The following is a 21729-nucleotide window of genomic DNA, read 5'->3' as shown; positions in this document are numbered from 1 at the left end:
TCTCTCTCTCTCTCTCTCTCTCTCTCTCTCTCTCTCTCTCTCTCTCTCTCTCCACACACACACTTAAACTGTAGCATGAATCTTCTGTCTTCAGACTGTGGCTTAAATCATCAGCATTCTCACCATCAGCACTACTGACTCTAAGGTCTTCAGACTCAGGCTAGAATTATATCAAGGATTCTAGTTTTGAGGCTTTCAAATTGGACTGACAGTATATTTCCATCTCTTTCTGTATTTCCCTTTTGTCAGTTTGCAAATTCTGACACTTCTTACCCTCTATATTCACTCATAACTGTTCTTCATCAGAGCTGTATTACCTCAGTTTTCTAGAAAACTTTCATGGCATGATAAGAGAAGAAACACACTGTAACTCCACATGAGCTAGAGGAGCCACCCTACATACCTCAGCAGGAGCTGGGAAAAATGTGCAAAGCTCTAGATGTTTCTTTGGTGGGCAATAAATCACACTATAGTAAGGTAAATGTAAGGAAAAAAACATAAACAGGCAGTAAAATACATGGTAGTGAGAGACAGGAATGAGTGTCATGGAATTGAAAATATAAGAGGGCAAGTGGGTAGATCATCTGGTAGAGAGGATTCCAATTTCAATAGGGAGGGTTAATTGATGCAAGATTTAAACTAAGACTGAGCTGAAGGCAACAGAAATATATGAAGTTTATACTCAAATATATTTGAGTCAACAATATGCCATGTATGTGGAAAGATAGTGTAAAACCCCATGAGAATTCATGGTGCATTGAAAACAAGCAAAGAAGAGGATGGCTGCCTTAGGGAGCTTTATGTCACCAACAAAACACCTGAGGAAATCCACAGAAGAAAGACGGATTTTGGATCAGCCTTTCACAGATTTCATTCCATGGTCACTTGGCTCTGCTGTGTGGGGGCCCGTGGTGGAGCTGAACATCAGGTCAGGAAGTGTGTTACAGAGCACAGCAGCACATTTCAGGACAGACAAGAGTAAGGGGGTACTTAGGTTACTTTTCTCTCATTGCTGGTACAAAATATCAGACACAAAATTAAGGGAGGAAAGGTTTATTTAGCTCACAGCTTCAGTCCATACTCAGCTGGCTCCAAGGCAGAGCAGCACCTGGCAGATGGCAGCAGTTCATGACAGCAGTAAACAGCAAGAGCAAAGGGAGGAGTGGCAGCAACAATGGCTGCAGAGAGCAAGTCTGTCTCCCTTATGCTGCTTTCAGGTTATCTGCTCCAGGCCAGGTGTATCCCTCATAACCATAATCCCAGCAGCACTCAGACCCATAATCTCAGTGGATCATGAGTTAATCATAAACTCTAGAAGTCCACCCTATGACTGCATGGAGCTTTGGGACAATAAGTAGACACAAACCATAATGGGGCATGGGATCAATAAGAAGGGACTGGGGAAACATGGACCCTTCAGAAGCATTCCCTCACTGACCCCTTTCTTCCAACTAAACCCTTTATTAATAACCTACTTAGCTATGCACCCATTCCATGGATTATTCCCCTGAGGAGGACAAAACTTCCATGATCCAAATACCTCTCTAGACCCTACATTTCAGAATGGCTGCACCAGATGGCAAGACTCCATATCTGAGTATGGAACACGTTTTAAAACCAAAATGTGTCCAGTGATACAGGAAGAGATGCTATCTTTAAATATCTTCTCATAAAATTTTGATTCTTATTCAATGGTGTCACTTTTTGTGTTATTTGTTTTTGTTTTTGTTTTGCTTTGTTTTTTTGGGGGGGGAAAGGGTCTACAGGGTGTTCAGGGTCTCACGACTAGATCGGACTCGTAGTGATCTGCCTGTTTACAGCCTCCCAAGAGCTGGGATTACAGGTGAGTGCCGCCATGCCCAGTCTCAATTGCCACCTCAGTACATCCCAGGAGCAGAGAGCAGGCCCCAGGATCAAATCCCCAGCCCCTGCGCCTGCTTACAGGCACTTTAATCTGCTGAGTTATTTGGCCAGACCAATTATTTGTTTAATAATGAAAGAATCAGTAAATCTCTTTCAGAATCAGTAAATAAAAGATTTTAAAAATTCAGTATAAATTAAATTTATTTCTAAGTTGTCCTCCATAAGATGTTAACGCAGACTTTCTTTTATTTTTTAAATATTTATTTATTTATTTATTTATTTGGCACAGGGTCTTGCCATGTAGCTCAAAGTCATAATGATCCTCCTGTGTCAGCCTCCCCTGTGCTGGGATTGCAGGCCTGCAGCACCACACACGCAGTTTCCGGGTGGGCAAAATGCACCGCTCCTGGGCTTCTGGGCCCAGCACAGAGGCGTGTAATACCAGGAACCTCAGGCCCTTGTGCTTGCCAAACAAGCGCTTAGACCACCCAGCCATTTCCCCAGCCCTAGGATTTTCTTTAAGCTACATGGCAAGAAAAATCTGTTTATAACATGTTGTACACTAATATAACTCCTTTGCTCTTGAAATGTAAAGCTAAGCTGATTGTCTTTTGTATATTTTATGTTATTATAAATCTTGTGTTTCTAAGACAACGATGGGCATATTTTTTGAGACTATGATCCTTAGTACAGTCAAAGAAATCCCTCAATCTATGCTTATTAATTTTCATTGAAATATATTTTATGTTCAGCACAGGATTTATAGAAATGATATTTGAACTACATGCTTCCATTCCTCAGCTTCTTGAATATCTTCCTTTTTGAATGGCTAGATTTCACTTTCTTCTGAAATATGTGACTTGCCTCCCCCCAAACCTAGTCCAACCAGTTAATATAAAATTAGTGAGTCAGACCTTAGCTCAATTATGGAAAAAGTATTAAAAAAAAACTAATATTTTCCTTCTCATTACTATCATTCCAAGTAAACTCAAATCTTCCCTTTCATTCAAATAGAAGGACATCTTGTTCCAGTTCAAAAACAACTGTTTCCCCCTGAACCTTACATCATATGCTGCCAGCTTCATATTTATGTATATGTATTTTTATTTTTAAATTTTCTTCTTATTTTTTTTCCGTGTATAGGGATTTCTCCCAGTCCATGTTCTTTGTACTAAAGAATACATGCTGATGAAGAACTGCTCCCCAGGAGATATTAGTTAGAGTTGTCAGACAGTAGTCAAAAGAAAGAGCACATGTAGTATAATTATATGGATAGAAAAAAAGAGATTTATTATGAGAGATTGGGTTGAGCAATTATAGAGGCTCAAGCGTTCCACAACCCAGCACCTGGGAGCTGAAGGCAAAGCCTAGCTAGTGGTGTGGTCCAAGTCAGAGACCTGAGAACTAGAGGCACCCATGTCTAGGAGAAGATGTATTTCCTAGTTTAAGCACAGAATGTACTCTCCTTTCATCTTTTTTGTTCTTTTTGTGTCCTCAGAGATAGGGGTGATACTAACTCAGCCCACCAACTGAAATGCTAATATCTTTCAGAAACACTTCTACAGGGAGTTGGAAATAATTTGTTACTAGCCAGCTAGACTTCTTCCTCTAATCAGGTTGATATACTATGTGATATTTTACAGTGAGGCAAACCCATGTACTCCATATAGTGCTCTCCCAGTACCTTGTTACCTTCCTAGGTCATTGCCACAGAATGATAGCAAACAAAGTCTCAAGGAACCCAATTGCTTTCCAATGTCCAATGTCCAGATATCTCCATTTCCTCCTAGTGCCCCCTCCCTAGTCCTCCTACTCACTCTTCTTCCTTTCCTCCTCGGTTTCACTTCATGGCAAGAGTCTGCCCTTGTCTTCAATCTTGGAAGCAACCCAAGTGCCCATCAACTGAGCAATGGATACAAAAGATATGATATTTTTACACAATGGAGTATTATTCAGCTATAAAAATATAAATTCAAGGCTTTTGTAGATAAATGGATACAGCTAGAGACTATACCAGTAAGTTAAATGAATCAGATCCACATGTGCAAACATGTTATCTCACTACTGTGAGAACCTGAAAGAGTAATGAAAATCTAAAGGGTATAACAGATACCGTGAAAAGGAAAGAAATTGTTCAATGGGAAGTATACCACAAATAATCTTTTGAAAACATCCTGACATACATTTATTTTCCCAGGAAAAATTGAAGGATTATATTGAATTACAACTAAAGATAAATTCATGCTTTGGACAAAATCCTCGCAGAATCATACTTTCTAACCAACAATACCATATTGGTATTTCTTCTGCACATAGATTCTAGTAAGTGTTTTCATACCTCTTCCTAGGAAAAGAGTTAGGGTTTGCTAGGACTCTTCTGTTTTTAATATTTTTCTTTATTTTCTTAGAATTGATTCTCCATACAACTTCCATCTACTCTTCAGAATTATTCATAAAAAAACTTTAATTAATATAATGTAAGCAATATTAGACTTTTTTTGGTATGTTTACTTCAATATATAATTTAATTTGCAGAACTGCTAAATAATTTATAAACCAGTAGCCACAAATAAAGTCTTTCAGTATCTAAACATTGTGGCCCATATGGCTTTATCATTAATACAAAAATATATATTTTTTGATCCATGTTTCCAAAATTATTATTTGCAGTAAAATACAAGTTATGTGAAGCTATCAATGACCATTATTTGAGCTCAGCTTTCTAACCATTTAAAAATTCATGAATTTAGCCATAGTCACATATGTGTAACAAAAATATAGATGTACGTAAATAAAATGATACATTTTGTTTCTTACTTCTTTTTTTCTTTTTTTTTTTTTGTATTTTAGGGAAAGGTCTACAAGTTGTTCAGGGTCTCACTACTAGATCGGAGCAGCAGTGATTCACCTGTTCACAGCCTCCCAAGAGCTGGGATTACAGGCACGCGCCACCATGCCCAATCTCAATTGCCATCTCAGCATGCCCTGGGTGTAGAGCCAGCACAGCAGGCCGGGAATTGAAGCCCCATCCCCTGTGCCTGCTTGAAGTCACTTTAATCCGCTGAGCTATTTGGCCAGGTCTTTGTTTATTTTGTAATACAACCTTGACTTCATTCTAGACAAGAAATAATTTTTATAAATAGACTTTACTCACAGGAAGTATATTAGTATTCAGCATAATATAAAATTTAAGGAAAACAAAATTTTAAAATGTAAGACTTAAATGGGCAGTAAGATAACTTAATGCAATTTGGAAATATTTTGATATATGATAATTAGGGATTTTTGCTAACAAACTAATAAACTCATTTAAAATTATACTAATTCAGTTTTCTTCTCTAAGATGAATAAAGTTTTAAACATATGTGAGCAGTTTGTGAACTTAAAACTACACCTGTACTCTTTGTAACTTAATTCTGAAGTAGTCATCTTTTATAATTAGAAATAAATTGAGTAGTCTGATTTGTTGGTTGATTTTCTACACTGAAAAATGAATGGGAAAATGCAATCACTATATAGATAATTAGAAAAATGTATGCCTTTAACATATTTTTTAAGTCAAACAATTTGACTTTTTTGGAAAAGATTATATATAGAACAAAACCAATCACTAGATTTTTAAATAATTGCTATTTAATATTGTTCAGTATCACTCATTTTGAAACTCTCTTTACTTTTAGAAATTCAAGTCCAGTGATGTACCAGATATATAATATAGACATGATAGTTATACATGATAACTATTACCACAGATCCACAGTGATTTCTGAGTTCTAACTTAAATAATTACTCTCTGAAAGGAATGTAGAAAATTTGACTATTTTAAATTTTATTTGTTTCAGCAAGAAAAAAATGCAGCTACTTATTAGAAAGTAATTTTGTCAACTCTGGCCATGTGTATGGAATCATTTTGTTTCATTTAAAACATGTTGAGTGGTATTACTTTCTCCTCTTCCTCATTCTCCTCCTTCTCTTCCTTCTCCTCCTCCTCCTCTTTCTCCTCCACCCCCCTCTACTTCTCCTTCCTTCTCCTTTTCCTTCTTTCCTTTGGCTCCAACAATTTCCTTGACACTCCTTTTCATAGTTCTCAAGTTTTAACACAAAGTTTATGCACAGGAAGCCTTGGGTAGACACACTTTGAATGAGTACAAAGAAAGGGCTGAGGAGCTAACATAGTCTCTTTAGTGACAGTCGCAGCAGAGCACTAGTAGCAGTAATATATTTAAGGATTGGGAAGGAATGTGGGCAGGAAGAAGAGTCAGACCATTAACTTTGTCTGTCCGGATTCAGGCAAAGTGAGATTTTACATAAGATGTAGAATATACAATGTTTGGCCCATAATAAAAAAATTTTAGGGGAATAATGTAGAGCAGCGCCCCCTACCTTTTTAGTATCAAGGGTGGCTTTCATAGCTGACAATTTTCACAGGCTGGAATAGGTCAGGGAAAGATGACTTTGGGTTGATTCAAGCAGCTTTGCAATTATTGAGCACTTTATTTCTGTTACTACCGCCTTGTTATATATAATGAAATAATCATGGAACTCACAATAATGTAGAGTTAGTGAGATCCCTGAGTTTGTTTTCCTGAAACTGGATGATCCCATCTTGGGCTGATGTAAGACAGTGACATTCCGGAAGCATGTGCTACGAGGTCCAGTCTGCACCATAATCTTGTTTTGCTTGCTGTCACTATAGAAAGCCTGACTTCACAAAGATAAAATGTTGGAAATGGAAGTAGTGTCCATGGTATTTGTAAGATAATCTCAAGATATTCAATCTTAAATTTAGTAGAGATGATATACAGATGTCAGTTGTCTCAAACACACATTTAAAGCCACTATCATTTGCAATCTTAAGAAGCTCGTTATTTTCTAGTACAGAAAAATTTGACCCACTTGGTATTTTCACAAATGGGTCACAAATCCATTTCTTCCTTGTTTGGGATCTTTGATGATCAGGAAGTAACGTTCAAACTCTGAAAACTGAGACGGGCAATCATGCAGGAGCTTGGAGAAAGAAGGCCCTGGATCAATCACTTTCAAACTCTCTGTTAATATCCAAAACCTCAAAAACTCCAGCATTCACTCCACCGTCCTCATAATTTCAACTTGGTTTAGAGTGCAACTTCTTTATCTGCCAATTTGAGTACAATTGTCATTCTCCCTCAGGTGACAGATCGAGTTCATTGAGTAGGTTGAATAAATCACACAAATAAGTGTAAGCTGTGTGACCATCTCTGTGTCACTAACATATGTTGCCAGATCCTACCATTTTTTAAAAGGAATGCCTGGAACAGCTTTTGTAACTCAAAAATTCTGGTCCTGGATCTACTTTAGAAAGCCGTCTCACTTCTGTGTGTAAGAAATGCATGCACTCTGCACCCACTTCCTCACTGCTTGAATAGATGTGACTTAGCTGAATATACCTTAATGTACTTGATAATTTTAATCATATCCTGCAAAAGATTTTTAAAGCTAGGATAGATTTTATTGGCTAGGCAACATCTCTGCATTGTTAATACCACACAAAGACAGAAGCAACACATTGCAGAAGCAACCTCTTTGTCAAAATTAGTAAAAACAGGCTACTCGGTCATGGCAACCACTCTTTCTTCTGTGCATATGCTGACAGAAAATGATCAATTTAGTTTTTCTGATATGTGGTCACTCAGATTCGAATAGATCTGCACCCGTAGTGGGCAACAAAATTGTACATAAAAGATCCTGATGCTGAACACTTAAAGACATATGGGTAGGCAAAAAGTTCATGAACAAAAATCAAATCACATGGGAAACACTTAAAAGAATTAACAACTGGGACATGATCTTATTGAGAAGATTTTGCACGTCAAAAGAAATTACCAACAAAGTGAAAAGACAACCCACAAATTTGGAAAAAAAATCATAACAAATAAGTACTCAGAGGAAGGTCTGCTCTCTAGAATTTATAAAAAACTAAAAAACACTAGGGACCCAAAATTTAAAGACCCAGGTCATAAATGGGTATCCAAGATGAACACATACTTCTCAGAGGATGAAATTAAAGAAGTAAATAAATATATGAAAAAATGCTCCACATCACTAGCCATCTGTGAAATGCAAATTAAAACCACATTGAGGTATCATCTCACCCCAGAGAGAATGGCTATCATAAAGAAATCACCCAACAATAAATGTTGGGGAGGCTGTGGGGAAAAAGGAACCCTTCACCACTGCTGGTGGGAATGCAGACTGGTGCAACCATTATGGAAATCAGCGTGGAGACTCCTTAGAAGAGTTGGACTGGAAATCCCCTTTAGACCAGTTATTCCTCTACTGGGAATTTTCCCAGAGGATCTGAAAACATCATATCACAGTGATATATGTGTGCCTATGTTTATAGCAGCACAATTTGTGATAGCCAAATCTTGGAAACAACCAAGATGCCCATCACCTGAGGAATGGATGAAAAAGATGTGTTTTTTTATACAATGGAATATTACTCAGCTATAAATAATGATAAACTTGAAGCCTTTATATTTAAGTGGATGCCACTTGAAGAAATACTCATAAGTGAAATAAACCAGACACACATGTGTAAGTATCATACAGTTTCCCTAGTATAAGAACTCAAAAGAAGAAATACAAATAGAAAGGTATAATACAACTAAAAGGAAAGCAAGAACTTGAGGACTAGACAATGAAAAGAGATCAAGGAGAAGAGCTAGAAAACATGACAGTGACAAGCTATACAGTTATATGTAGAAGATGGGTAAGGCAATGATCCTGAGAATCTTCAGGTGATTTTTTAATCTTGCAGTTAATTGGGATGATTCTCACCCTGACTAACTATATATACAGACACCTGTGAACTAAGCAATTGCACTGAAGATGGCAATTTGTAATAGTAGGTTCATGCTGGGAGTGCCTGCCATTCTGATCTTCTGAATATGGGCTGCTTTTCATGACATGCCAGATGCTGCCATGCTATCTCTCAGATAGATGACTGTTCAAAAAGAAGGGGGCGGTGAATAAAGGCAGGAGACAGGAAAAGGAATGATGCAGGACTATCCTGCTACAAGGTTGTATATGGTTAGATTTCTGTATTTATGTGTAAACCTAAGAATTATATAATTCTTTGTGCCTATTTTTAAAATATATTTTAATTTTTTAAATGTTTTTTCATCATATTCTGTAAGGACTTAAAGTTCAACATATCAATACTTGATGAAAAATTCCTTTTCTGTGTTATGCCTAAGATGTTTGATATTCAGACAGATAGTGAGGTTAAGCTTAACAGCCTAGAGTGTATGGTAATAACAATAAGCTTGTCTTCTGGAGGGTTAACAACCTAAGTTTGCAGACTAAAATTAGAGAAAAAGGAGGGCCACAAGGAAAGCCAACATTTTGGCCCTCACTTTCCAAGGTGAATTAAGACGCAGTACTATGAGAACTTGTACTGTAACAGCATGTAACTCCACAGTGTCCCAATTTTCTGATCAAGCAGATTATGGGGCCAAAGAGGAAAGTGATCAATGATGTAGAGTGTGCCTAAAGAGAGTCACATGGAGACAAAACATTCTCTCAGGCTTTCACAGAGAGAACATTGGCCAAGCAATTGCTGTGACTTATCTACATGGCTGACACTGACATAGGATCTACAATCTGAGGTACAGGATCTCAGAATAAATCCTGAGGAGATTTGATTGACCTTCTCCGATCCAAAAGCTACAACTCTTGTTGCATAGTTCTTGTCTTATCTTGATCTTAACCATCCAGCAGAAAAGTATAAAAACGAAGTATAAGAAGTAAAGCGATGTTGTTATGCTGAGCTATAGGGGACTCTTGTCAACAATTTCTGACACTGCCAGTCAAATGGAAGACCCAGTACTATTTTGGACTACTAGACTCTTTTAGAATATTTTGCTGAGTTAACACGCCTATAATATTCAAATGATGAAACTAAACAAAAAAGGGGATACAGATGAATGTCCATTTTGTATCTGTGTATTCAAAATGGTTAGGATAGATATATAGCTGCATTATCTTAATGAATAGTGGGATTTGTTCTAATAGTGTTTGTAAATAAGATATCATGTCTGCATCTTGTAAAGCAAATAACCACTAGGAAGAGAGTATGCAATGTGTTAATTATTGAAACTGTCATACCAATTTGACTTGAAACTGTCTCATTGCTATATGTCTCTCAATAAAATTATGGAAAAAAAGAAAAAAGGAGAACCTCATGCTTATCCTCCCCAAAAATATACCACAGAGAAACCATGATTGTTGCCTTGACTGAACATGGGTAATTCATCAACCTACAATGTGTGCCACCATGACTCATTAGCCCTCTCTAGGAACCTTGCCTCAATATCCTCTGCTAGCTCACCAGTTTGTGGAGGTATGGTGCTGGCCCAAAGGGAGCAAATGCCACCCTGCCACCCTGCCACCCTCTGAACTACAGGCTCTCTTTGTTCTCTTTGAACTACGTCTCACAGCAAATATCCTTAGCATCAGACAGGATCAACTCTTCACCAATAATAAAATCCTTCTAAACTTTAGTAATGTAAGTTAACCACTAAGAATGATGACTCCAATGTGGAATTACTTTGGTTTTGCATGTTCACATATTTTTTTTAAAAAACTCCAAATTCTAGTCCTTTAATATAAGCTGCTTGGGCTTCAAGCAGCAAAGAAATTATGTGTTTTTAACTGAATAGCTTGTTGCCACATTTTATTAAAAAAAAGTCAAAGAATGCTAATCAACCCCTTGTAATAAGCCTGTAATTCAAGTAGGACTTTTGGTATTTTCTTTTAAATGCAGAATTCTATTTATTGGCAGCCTTGGAGTCCTGTGCTGTCATATTATTAAATGTTTTCCCATTTTCTATGAAATTCTTCAGTGACATTCGTTTTTATTCTAGGCTTAGCTTGTGGGCTTACCAAATTATGATTAAGACAAGTGCATACCATAGGAAATTGGCAGAGACAAAAACATTAAGTAAAATAATAAAATAATTGGTAAGCCATGGGTGGACCATAATAAAAAGCTGGATTCTGATTTACACTCTGCTACTAGCTTGAGCCACACAGTTGAAAAACATCAATTCCCTTGCCATTGCAAAGCCCACTGCCAGATTCAGCTTAACTGTCACTTGCCACTCACTGGTAAAGTTTTACATGAGTCTGTAAGTGATTGACTATCCTTTCTTTCCACCAAATCTCTCTACCTAAAATTACTTTGTATTTATAGCCACTTCTAAGTGCTGCTATCCTGAGCTGAGAACATCAGGTTTTATATACCCAGGGATTGCTCAATGTAGGGCCCTCACACATGGGACTCATAGTAGCATTCTCTCTCCTAGGTAAAGCTAAAGCCAACCCTCATCTCACAGGAGGCAGAGATCCAGTGGTCATGCATGAGCCAGGAGTGGCTGCAGACACAAATGGAGGTTTTCTCATGTACCCAATCTCCTGCTGTGCAGCCAGTCTATGTATCAGCGCTAGTTGATGCTCTGGAGGGTGGGGATATTTTATGTAGAGGACATTTGCAAATACGTTTGCTGCAAATAATGACCTATCATGGTCATAGAAGAGTTTTCTGTATGCATCTAATTCCTGAAAAATACAAAAAAACCCAAAGTCTAATAAATCTAGTCTGATGTTTAAAATGAATGAATGTTAATATGGAGATAAATTAAGTTTTATGTGACAGTCTTTGGAGAAATCTTTATTTGCTTATTTATTTATTCAGTTTGGAACATATTACAATGAAGAAGTCTGTATGTCTGTGTGTGTGTAAAGAAAAGTGATAAAACTAATTGAACAGATTACAGCAAATAAAATGCTTTTCAATGCAAGAAGAAAAATTTATGGTAACATTATAAGTAGGTAAACATACTGTGTTTGCTTCAGCAGCACATACACTTTAAATAGGTAAACATACAGAAATCAAATCACTTACAAATATTTTAGAGCATATTTGACTGTTAATCACAGTGTGCCAGTGAGATGTAACACAACAGATGTGCTTCCAGCAGATGCTAAAATTTCTGTAGTTTTATAGAACTATATCTTCCTACTTATTGGTTAATTACATCCATGTCTATTGATGGAAATCGCAGACTCATTTCCCCAAAGCTTCAATTATGGTAATTAGTTCAAGCTAGAGACAAGCTGAGTTCACTGCATGTGCACCCTCAGCACAGACAAGCTATGCACATAGTATGTAATAATTTGTGATTTATTCTTCTGTATTCGACTTTTTAAATTACCCAACTTGTAGCGCATTTTGAAAACATAATTATCTTTCCACTAATTTTTAAAAGATTATTCTGTTATTGGCCTGTTTTTCTCTCTATCCTTCCAAATGTATTTTGAAAATTTCCTCAGTATCTTTGTTTTATGAGTTTCAGAAAAAAAGATTTCAGTCATAGAGGCCTGAATAATATTACTGTTCAGATGTGTGTGTGTGTGTGTGTGTCTGTGTGTGTACCCACTGCATGCAAGCATGCAAAGATAGAGTGATACAACTAATTGGATGGATAAGAGCAAAGAAAATGCTTTTTGAACAAGGACTAAAAACCTCACAGCTAGGTAGACATTCATAAGTGAAACCTCATGCAAATATCACAATCATTTATACAGTATCTAAGCACATTTTTAAAAAGTGTGAAGAATCATCTTCCTATGTTGACTCTTCCATTTTAATTTTTATGCCAACATGTATGTAAGGCATTCTAATATTTCCTTCATATTTATACTTGCCTTTCTAGGTATCAGTTTAAAATTACTCTAGTACTTTTTGCAACATAAGCATAAAAAAATATCTTGGACCTGGGCCTGAAGTAAGTTAGATAGATCTGAATGGAGGACCACCTGATGACTAGGAACTGACACGCTGCTTGAAGTGCTTCATAACTGTCTGTGGCATCTGCACCAAAGATGATGTCATTTAAAATGACTTTCTGAAAATATCACTTCTCCGCAAATCCTTCTGCTACTCAGCTTCATATCAGCATATATTTATCACAGACCTGTCATTAAACACATTCTTGAGGCTATATGACCATTAATCATGGTTAGGACTTTTTATTAGGGCATTTCTAATTCCAAATTCCACATTTAACTAAAACCTAGTTTTAAATTTAGAATGACAACATTTCTATTTGAAACTGATGACAGGATATTTCCCTAAAAAGAGCAAATTTTACACTAATCATGATGTTTGTGCACTTGATTTACAACAAATCTATAGAGAATTCAGTAACTTTAATGTGTATGTATTGTATGCTTGGGTACATGAGAGGAATTAGAGAGAGAGTAGGTGTGAAATGTTAGGCTAGTGCACTGATCCTCTTTGGAACATCCCACAATTAAATGTCCCTTGTAGGAATCTTTAGTACATTAATTAATTCTTTTCTTGAGATGTTTAGGTAACACAAGATCTTAAGATTAAGATTGGGATATTCAAAGATGAAAGATAATTGTGATCTCAAAAATATTTAATAACTACTATAATGATTAATGACTATAGGGAATGATCCTATAGGTAGGCAGAGTCTATGGCATGCATTATCTTTTTGTTTTAAGGGAACTTGATGTTTTGACCTCCAGAAAAGCAGCTCTTTTATATGCTATTTATGAGCTTAAACTTTAACATATGATTCACTACTTTAAGTAGAGTAGTAATGTGACATAAATTTTAATATATAAAGTAAATCAAATTTGGAGTGATGTGGCAGGAGCCAGTTCTTTATTGCATTAGGTTATAGATCACCACAATAATTTCTGCTTTCGTCCCAAGTGCACAAAAGGCACTTCTGTTGAGCTACAGGATTTGAAGAAAAACATTTTATCATGGCTTCTGAAAGACTATAACACTGTATCAGCCTACTTGATACCAAAATAATGGTCCAAACCAAACTTATATTTTATTATATTGCTACAAATATAAGCATTGTAACTGAGGAACTTTTGGATATGGAGCATAAAAATAAAAAGAAGTTCAGTGAATATTTAGAGATATGAAATGTGACAAAAAGGCCAAAATGTGACCAGGTGACCAGCCTTGGGAATAAGGCATCTGCATAACATGAGATTTGGATGAAAACTAGAATGCTGAGAAGCAACTACTTAGACGTGTCTACTACGACACAGACTCCACTGTGCTCCCCAGAGTCTGTCAATTCTAAAAGTCCCTGTGTATCCTGCATTTTTATGAAAAGGAAATGAATAATAAAAAATTGGCGTTTATTAAATGCTTTATTAAATACCTGAACTTGTAATGACAGAGTGCTGTAACTAAACTAGCTCTTTTAAAGTTTGTGACAATAGTGCCAATAGGGGAATCTCTCTTGTTCTCTTTTTGAAGAAAAAAAACAAAAAGCCAAGAAAGAAACACTTGAAGAAAGCTTTGAGCCAGAGTTTTCTGAAAATATAGACACATTTTTCATGACTTGAAAAAACCAAGATCACTGCTTTATTTGGAACAACTGTTTCATTTTAAACTAATGTGGGACACAGTCATTGGTGTGTTTCTGATTCATTTCTGTTAGTCTATAGGCATGTCTAGGGGAGAAATTTTGGTGTTTATTTTTATTTTTATTTTACATCTCTTTATCCCAAATACTATGTATGGCTTTAGTTTCAAGTCTTTACACTGTTGTTTAAATTATACTCAGCAAAATTTCCCACCACTTTTTTCCAAGTCCTTCGCAAAATACATATTTATGTTTATTGATCAATTACATTTATACCCTGTACTATATTTTCAGAAAAATGGAATATTTATTTCATACATATTGATGTTTCATGTTTATACACATTATTTTACTTTTTAAAATGTACACACTCCCAAATTATTTTATTACACTATCTTATGAGATTTGTTACATAACCAGACATGCATAAGCATATTCACAATCAGGATACAGAACAGTTCTAACACCTCCAAAACATATGCTCTGATGTAGCCTCTTTGCAGACAAGCCTGTTTCTACATGCTCACCTTGAGAAGCAGTTGATCTATTTCTTTTTTTAATACTGATGAAAGTAAATTTATTTTTTATTAATTTTATTGAGAAACAAATAGCAATGAGACAGTTTCAAAAAATAATACATTGTATATTGTTGTCTTCGTAGTGGTTATTCACAGTACAATCTCCTTTCCAAACACTATTAGTACAAATCTTTCTTCTCACTGAATTAAGAGAAAGTAGCTGTATATTTATCCTATTTTTTATGTACAGATACAAAATGGTCCTTCATTTTTATCACCTTTTTTTGTTTAGTTTTGTCTGAGATGAATACCCTCTAATATTTTATGTGGCACATTTTAATATAAAACACCTCAGATTCTAGTGCCCTTTTGCTTACTTACTAGTGGTTGGCTTATTTACCTTATTTTAGCTTGGGCAAATTACCTTACTTGAGTTGGTTAATTTATGGTGACAGCTATTTCCCTTAAGAAATGACATTTGCCCTTAGAAATCTGACAGTTCCTTCCAGTGTTAGTCTACAATTTTATAATTATAATTTCATGGTGAGTTTTAAATATAGATGCAGCCCATTTCTATTGAAAGATGGCTTGACTTTAAAACATTACTCTTCTTATTACCTTTCATACATTCTTGCAATGTTCTTTGGTGCTTTTAACCATCCCAACTATCCAGGAAAGCTGTTTCCTGTTTCTGGCTGTGAGGAAGCAGCTCGTGCGCCTGGGACACCCAGAGTTAGGACTTTTCTTTGCACACCTGAAGCCGCCCATGGTGGCTCTACAGTGGTCATCATGCCACAGAATGGATATATTGAATTACTCCATAAACGCTATGGGTACCGCTTGGGTTACTTTCAGAAAAAGAGAAAGAAGAAAAGTCAATAGGCTCATGAACATCCAAAGAAGGAAAAAAAAAGATTGGCCTGAAGGCTGAGCTCTACCACAAACAGTGCCATGTGGAGAAAATACAAATGAAGAAGACTATCAAGGTGCATGAAAAGAGAAACACTGAACAAAAGAATGATGAAAAATCTCCATAAGGGGCAGTACCTGCCTACCTGCTGGACAGGGAGGGACAGTCTCATGAAAAAGTACTTTCCAACATGATTAAACAAAAACGAAAACAAAAGACGGAAAAATGGAAAGTTCCTGTGCCTAAAGTTCATGCCTAAGGATAAATGAAAGTATTAAAAGTTATTTAAACTGGAAAGAGAAAAAAGAAGGCCTGGAAGAGGATGGTTACTAAAGTCTGCTTTGTTGGAGATGGCTTTACAAGAAAACCACCTAAATATGGAAGATTCATTAGGCCAATGGGCTTACATTTTAAGAAGGCCTATGTAACACAACTGAATTGAAAGCCAACTTTTGCCTGCCAATACTTGGTGTGAAAAAGATCCTTCATCACCCCTGTATACAACTTTGGGCATTATTACCAAAGTAACAGCGATTGAGGTGAATGTGAGTGAGTAGGGCCTTGTGACATGAGGAGGCAAGGTTGTTTGGGGTAAATATGCCCAGGTAACCAACAATCCTGAAAATGATGGACGCATCAATGCAGTCTTACTAGTTTGAGGATGTTTCATACAATAACTTCTTACACTTATTGAAGACTACAGACCAATCAGGAAAACCATAACTTGAATACTGCTGAACAACTCTCATGACTACATTCATATTTAGGGCCACGGAAATGGCTCAGTAGAATAAGCGCTTCCCTGACAAGCAAGCGCAAGGGACTGAGAACAATCCCTGGTTCTGGAAAAAGAAAGAAGAAAGAAAGGAAGAGAGAGAGAGAGAGAGAGAGAGAGAGAGAGAGAGAGAGAGAGAGAGAGAACTATTTATTAAAGTGTAAAGACATTAAAATGGGCCAGTTTTACAAATTAGTCTCTTAGGGATCTGCTATGGGCTTATGTGTTAGTGAGATTGAACCATTTGAAAAAGTAAACATCAGTCTTTGCACTGAAGAGTGGGTACTCAGCAACACAAATCTCTCATTCCTAAAAAGCCACCAATATTTAAAGTCAGTGAAAACTTAATTTAGGGGTCTAGGGCTAGGAAATCTGCTAAAGCTATTCTACCTCATCATTTATCATTAGTCCTAGAAAAAAGTAATGCTCAAGTTTATTCTTAATATAGCCTATTTGTAATACTTTAAAAATGGCATTAGAAATTTAGTTAGATAATTCCAACTTAGTTGCACTGATGCCCTGAAAAGAAACTTTTTTTTTTTTTTTTTCAGAACTGGGGATTGAACTCAGGCCCTTGCGCTTGCCAGGGAAGTGCTTATTCCACTGAGCCATCTCCCCAGCCCAAGAAACTTTATTTGCAATTATATAATATAAGAGGGTTATATGTTAGGTGTGCATCTCAAGTTTTATGATCTGAATTAAATGGCCATGATTTGGGAAAAAAATATTTCCAGGAAATAAAAGCTCACAATAGAGCTCGTACATATGTTTAAAATAAAACATGGAGAGGCAGTATTTATCAAAGTATACCTCTATCTACAAAATGTAAAAAATGCCACTCTTATTGCTCATAGTACTTTCTGACAAGGCATTTTGTAAAATGTAGCTGCAATGTATATGCAAGATATTATTACTACTCTAGAAATTATAAAGTGACCCACCAAAATTTAATTCTACTATTTCTTGTGTATAGTATTATTATGGTTTGTGTCTAGTTGTCCCCCCAGAGCCTCATGCAGTCTTGGGGCGTCTTCTAGAGTTTGTGATTAATTCTTGATCCAGTGCTGGGATTGTGAGTGTGAGTGCCACACGCACCCTGGGGCAGATAATCTGCATACACATCTAAGGAGAAGAAAGTTCCTTCCTAGCAGTCAAAGCTGCTACCCCTTCCTCTGTTCTTTTCTGTTTGCTGCTACCATGAATGGTTTCCCACTGCCATGTGTTGCTCCGCCTCGGAGCCAGCTGATTATGGACTGAAACCTTCACTGTGAACTAAGTAAATCTTTTCTTCCTTAATTTTTGGCATCAGGTATATTGTCCCAGCAATGAGTAAAAAGTACCTGAGACAAGTATTACCCTCACCAAAAGTGGTGGTTCATAGTTCACAGACCCAGTCATTCACATATTTTCCTTGAGAACCTAACTAATAATTGTGTGTGCAAAGCCCCGTAATTTCATTGAAACCGCAAGTATCCTCCACAATTGTTGTTTTGACAGGATGTTTGCAAGTGACTTACCAGAGAGCATTACTCAGTTCTCCTTGCTGCTGATTGGCTGTTACCTGAAACCCATCAAAAACAGATGCACCAGGATCTCTACATTATATGGGCTGCTGTGCTGCATGTATCTATATCAAATGTTCTTGGTTTTATTCTTAAAGCCTCAGTATCCCTAAGATACCACCAAAATGCTCTGCATTTTCTAAGGCTCCAGAACTGCTGCTGCTAAGAAAGCATCAGCATTTTCACATTATACTAGACTCCCTAAATTGGTAGAGTTAAATCCCTACAGCATCCACAAATTGTGAAAAATTGGGAATTTCAGATATGATCAGAAAAATGCACATAAATGTCTATTTTTCTAGTTTAAATGCTATGTATGCTATGTCTCTCATGGTTATGTAATTTAATTTAATAAAATACTATATTAATAAAGACTTAAAAGGTTCAGAGCAATTTCATGGAAATGGCAAATGCCCTCCAAAAATATTCTTATCCTATTTTCCTGTTACATTCTTTGAACAACAGTCTTCCTTAAGCAGGGCTTCTAAGCCAGGAACCGTGCTGACTTAATTCAGCTGGGCAGTCTCACTTTTTGTAATTAGGATTTATAGGGAGAAGATTTAATATAGGACACATAATTTATAGGATTATTTTATAATATTAATCCAAAGAGTCAAACAGAAAAAGAGTGCATGAGATCTATCCCCATACTAGAGACCAAACAAATTCAATTGAGGGTCTAGATCCCATAGTCATGTCCTGAATGAGTCCAGCTGAAGACCTCGAGCCCTTGTCAATGTCCTGCATGAGTCCAACTGGAAGCTGAGAGCCCATAACATGCCAGTCTGTATCAAGCATTTATAGTGGAAAGGCCCAAAGGTCAGTGGTGGAAGCTAGAACATCTATGTCATTGGGATGAAAGATCTGTGCCAGCAGGCTGAAGGATTTACACCATAGCCCAGAAGTAAGGCTTGAGGGTCACCCAAAATGAGCCAACCTCAGTGACAGTGGAAATCCAAGCTTCTCTGATGATGTGAATAGCTGAGTTCATCTCAGAAGGCCCTTTTGACAAGCTTCTCCAGGAGAATTGACAGCACACCAAATTCCCCTCCAATTCTCTTCTTAGGTAGTAGGCAACAATCCTCAGGTGGACCTTATACATCCCACACCATGCTGACTCAGTTCAGTTGGGTGTTACAAGTTGACCATTGATTAATTCACCACACCACCAAAGTGATCAGTTAATTGATTAACCACCAGACTGTAGAAGTCCTGGCTATACTCCATTGTTTTGAAGATAATGGCAAGATAAGTTTGTACATGTTTTGTAATGACACAATTCTTTCCCAATATTTTCAATTCATGATGAATAAATCTACAAATATGGAATTCACAGGTAAGAAAGGCTAAAAGTACTTTTGCATTTGACCTCAAAGAAAAATCTAATTCTGTATGAAACAGATTCCTGTAAATAAGCTGACTCAGAGTTTCTGAAATTTATTTGAAATCTTCACAAGGCTGAAGTTGAACAAAATATCAAATCAAAATAATAATAAAAATGATATTTTATGTTGTTGATGAGGCAAATCACTATATAGTACTGCAAATGACATATGTAGTTTTCAGTCATTCAATCACCCGATGGTGAAAATATAGAACAAAGTTTCGATGAAAATATAAAATACTGATGATGTTTATAGGCCGCTGGGTTTTGTTTTTTTGCTTTTTTTTTTTTTTTTTTTTTTTGGAACCGGGGATTGAACTCAGGCCCTTGTGCTTGCCAGGAAAGCAAGCCATTATTCCACTGAGCCATCTCCCCAGCCCCTATGATGATGTTTAAAATATCTTTTTACTTTCCTCAATAATTTGGAAGGTGTAAATTTTATATTCATTAGTACTTTTCAGTTTGCAAGCAACAGAAAATCTAATTAAGCAAATTTTGGCTAAAACAACATTCCTCAAAAGATGCACACAACTAGGGCTATGCCTCAGTGCAAATAAGTGACAAAACTAGTAGGTTTCCAGTACCAACTTGGTCTTATCTCTCTTTTCACTCCTTTCTGCTGTGAACATTCTACTCTGCAGTATAGGACATCACTGATGGCACCCTCATTGCCTCTGTTTCCACTACCAAGGGAGACTGAATTGCTCTCTTTCTCTCTCTTGTTCTCTCTCTCTCTCTCTCTCTCTCTCTCTCTCTCTCTCTCTCACACACACACACACACACACACACATATTTCTAAGAACCCTGACATACTTGTGCATATTCTCTCTTCTTTATGTATTTGGTTGTTGCAGGTTCTCACCATGTAGCTCGGACTTGTAATGATCCCCTTGCCTTCAGCCTCCCCAATGCTGGGATTACAGGCATGCTCCACTACACCCAGACTCTGGCTGGCTCAGCCTGCCCTGGGGGCAGGGCTGGTGTGGCATGTGGTACCGGGGTTCGAACTGCAGTCCCTGTGCTTGTCTAAGCTTGGCTAAGCAGGTACTTTAGTCTTGCACATATTCTCTTTTAAAAATATTTTTGTTAGCACATGCTTGCAATACATAATGATTCCAGTCATTATGTACAAGCATACATTTGGTGCATGTACATAAGACATCTCAATTCTTTTTTTCCCTTACTCCCAACCCTCTTTATGCCAGTATCATAGTCACTTATTTATATTATAAATCTCTATGAAGTTAATAATCATACTAAGCCTGGATTGGTAATATACGCATGTAATCCCAGCACTCCGGGAGGCTGAGGCAAGAAGATCAGAATTTCAAGTTCCACCTGGGGAAATGATCAAGACACTATCTCCTATAGAAAAATAAAAAGGGACCAAGGATGTAACTCAGCATCAAGGCACTGAGTTTAGCTCCTAGTACTTGAGGTAACATCCTAAAGACTGGCCCTCAGTGGTCCAGCTTTGCATAGGTGCCCTCTTTTTAGCCAGGATAGACTATGACTTGCTTCAGCTCAGGTCAGCAGCAGAAGTGGTCACTGTGAAGGAAGAACTTAGATTTCGCTCATGCTGGAACTCTCCACTGGTCCATTTGTTTCCGGTGGTCAGAACAGGGTGACAGCTTTCAAAGGACAAAACAAAATTTGAGGTCAATAAGCATATCACAAATCTTTTATATATTTATATCTAGTAATATACCTCAAAGTAATGATTTAGAAATTAAAAGGATTAGGATATAGTATGTATGCATACCAACTCCCCACAATGAATCTTTTATGTGTCATAATGATTTACTAATAAAACAGATTGAAAATACTTTAGAGATTTAACTATGTATAGTACATCCACTCAATATCAGTAAAAGTGCTTCCAGAGAGCTTATATATCAAGAATAACACTATAATAAAAGTTAGTAAAAAGTTTGCATGACAACTTTTTCAAACTCAGGTCCTGGTACTGGCCAGGCAGGCTGTGCCACTGAGCAACATCCCATGCCCTTAACTTTTAAGATTACTAAGTTGGTGCATAGGAAACACATGAGAAGATGCATTAAAAATAGGATAGATACACTTTCTCTTAATTCAATGAGAAGAAAGATTTATACTAATAGTGTTTGGACAGGATATCATGTCTGCATCTTGTTCTATGAATAACCACTATGAAGAAAACAATATGCAATGTATTAATTATTGAAACTATCCTTCTAATTGGTTTTGAAGCTGTCTCATTACTATTATTTTCTC

At 36.7% G+C, this 21729-nt stretch overlaps 1 pseudogene; it reads left to right on the top strand.

Annotated features, from left to right (window-relative positions):
- Nucleotides 1-15634: 15634 nt before the first annotated feature.
- On the top strand, nucleotides 15635-16382 carry LOC105743924 (annotated as a pseudogene).
- The last annotated feature ends 5347 nt before the right edge of the window (nucleotides 16383-21729 follow it).

Source organism: Octodon degus, unplaced genomic scaffold, assembly GCF_000260255.1.
Source record: "Octodon degus isolate 3935 unplaced genomic scaffold, OctDeg1.0 scaffold00187, whole genome shotgun sequence".
NCBI classification, from domain to species: Eukaryota; Metazoa; Chordata; class Mammalia; order Rodentia; family Octodontidae; genus Octodon; species Octodon degus.
The sequence above is the reverse complement of the archived record's forward strand: the minus strand, read 5'-3'. Positions and strand labels throughout refer to the sequence as shown.